Consider the following 2636-nt stretch of genomic DNA (forward strand, 5'->3'; position numbering starts at 1 on the left):
AAAAATAATGACATCTTGAATTTTGCAGGCAAATAAATGGAGCTAGAAAACATAATTTTGAGTGAGGTAACCCAGAACCAGAAAGACAATTATTACATGTACTCACTCATAAGTGGTCTTTTAAACATAAAGCAAAGAAAACCAGCCTACAAATCAGAATTCCAGAGACCCTAGACAACAATGAGGACACTAAGAGTGATATACATAGATCTAATCTACATGGGAAGTAGAAAAAGACAAGATCTCCTGAGTAAATTGGGAGCATGGGGACCTTGGGAGAGCATTTAAGGTAAGTGGAGAGGCAGAGAGGGGAGCAGAGAAAAATGTAGAACTCAATAAAAATCAGTAAAAATAAAATATAACTGCTGTGTAATGAAAAAAATTTAAGTGCAAGCTGGTTGAACTTTAAAACTGTGATGAAATCTTTTCCCATTTGGTATTTTCCCAGTGTTTGTAATTGACCTACGAACAGAGAAAAAAAAATGCTTATTATAATTCTGCTTACTGAAAGCAGACTTGTAAAATATTTTCATTATTCATTATAGATCATATACAACAATTTTTATAAAACATAAAGAATATAAAATATAAAGAATTTGACAAACAAATCTAAAGAGATCTTACTTTTTGCCTCACATGTTGAACTAAATTTACCTGATGAAATTCCTCTTTTTTATAGTGGTTAGTAACATGAGTATTGCATTAACTACTTACTTTTCTAACAAAATGGCAAAGGCAACTTCTCTTTAACAAAAGAGAACATAACAAAAAGGCACATTCTTTCATGGAGTGGTAATTATGACAGGAGGAGCCTGGGACAGCTGTTGACATTTTATTTACAATCAGAACGTAGAGAGACATAATGCTGGTACTCAACAAACCTTATCTTTTAATTTGGCCAGAAACCAAGCCCATGAAATGATTCTATCCAGAAATGGGGTGGGTCTTCTCTTCTCAATGAACCTTATGTAAATCACACTTCTTTATAACTCCTAAAAAGCTAATAATATCAACGAACACAGGTACACTATTTTATTACTCTAGGTAGAAAATATTAGTAATAAATCTATGTGCTAAGTACACACAGTGATTTTCCTGACACCTCTTCTATGAGTTATTGTCTTGAAATTGCTACTATAACTATCACCTAAGACATAAAAGTCTTTTTTTTTCAAAAATAATATGGGAGGAAATATTGCAAGGTAGATAAGTCGGTAAAGGTGCATGCTGCCAAACTTGATTAGCTGAATTTAGTCCCTGGAAGCAATATGATGGAAAGGCAGAGCTGACCCTATAGGCTATCCTCTGACCTCCACACATGTACCATGGTACTGTCATCACACACACATATGAACAAATATTAATAAATGCAAAAGTTCTCTCTGTAACTCTGCAAATGCATAAAATTTCCATATGAATTAGCTTGTGGAAAGACTAAACACGGATATTCTAATAGCTACTTTTTTATGGATACATTATTTTTGTATGTATGAATGATTTTAATAGTTCTCAGTCGGCCCCAGTCACTGAGCCGCCGCCGAGGACTCAGCTGCCTCCCCCTCGAGCCCCCTAGCTTCCCGACGCTCCGTCCCCCGTCCCCACCGAGGAAAAGGAATCGTATCGTATGTCCGCTATTCAGAACCTCCACTCTTTCGACCCCTTTGCTGATGCAAGTAAGGGTCATGACCTGCTTCCTGCTGGCACTGAGGATTATATCCATATAAGAATTCAACAGAGAAACGGCAGGAAGACCCTTACCACTGTCCAAGGGATCGCTGATGATTACGATAAAAAGAAACTAGTGAAGGCGTTTAAGAAGAAATTTGCCTGCAATGGTACTGTAATTGAGCATCCAGAATATGGAGAAGTAATTCAGCTACAGGGTGACCAGTGCAAGAACATATGCCAGTTCCTAATAGAGATTGGACTGGCTAAGGACGATCAGCTGAAGGTTCACGGGTTTTAAGTGTTTGTGACTCTGAAGCTTAAGTGAGGATTTCCTTGCAATGAGTAGAATTTCCCTCCTGTCCCTTGTCACAAGTTTAAAAACCTCACAGCTTGTATAATGTAACCATTTGGGGTCCGCTTTTAACTTGGACTAGTGTAACTCCTTCATGCAATAAACTGAAAAGAGCCAAAAAAAAAAAAATAGTTCTCAGTCCTTTTATATCATGTATTTCATGATATGAATTACTGCCAATTATTTTCAGTTTGTGAATAATTAATTTTTAGAGGCTTATGTTCTTGGTGAAGAGGCAAATTATTGAAAATAAATCTTAATTAGCTGTCTAGGCATTTCTAAATTTAATGTAAATATAAGAGCCTTATTTAAAGCTGCCTTCTCTGTAAGGGATAGTCTCCTCAAACAAGATCTAAATATCCTTTCTGAGCCACAGAGCTACAGAACACTTAAACAGTCAGATTATTTTTGGGTTTTGGATTATATATATATATTAAATTTTGTTTGCTTGCTTGTTATCTTGCTTTTAGTTGGTACAAGATCTCGTACTCAACTCAAGGTTATCTACCTATCTCAGTCTTCCAAGTCCTGGGATGACAAGTTTGTGCCAACATACCCAAGTTGATGAGTTTTAGAAATAAAATAGTAAACTGAAACTGAAGTTAGTTTATGAAGA

The 2636-nt window shown here is 36.0% G+C and overlaps 1 pseudogene; it reads left to right on the top strand.

Annotated features, from left to right (window-relative positions):
• Nucleotides 1–1598: 1598 nt before the first annotated feature.
• LOC148118870 (eukaryotic translation initiation factor 1 pseudogene) lies at nt 1599–2149 on the top strand (annotated as a pseudogene).
• Nucleotides 2150–2636: the final 487 nt, after the last annotated feature.

The sequence above is a fragment of the Myodes glareolus genome, chromosome 20, assembly GCF_982192425.1.
Source record: "Myodes glareolus chromosome 20, mMyoGla1.1, whole genome shotgun sequence".
Taxonomy (NCBI): Eukaryota; Metazoa; Chordata; class Mammalia; order Rodentia; family Cricetidae; genus Myodes; species Myodes glareolus.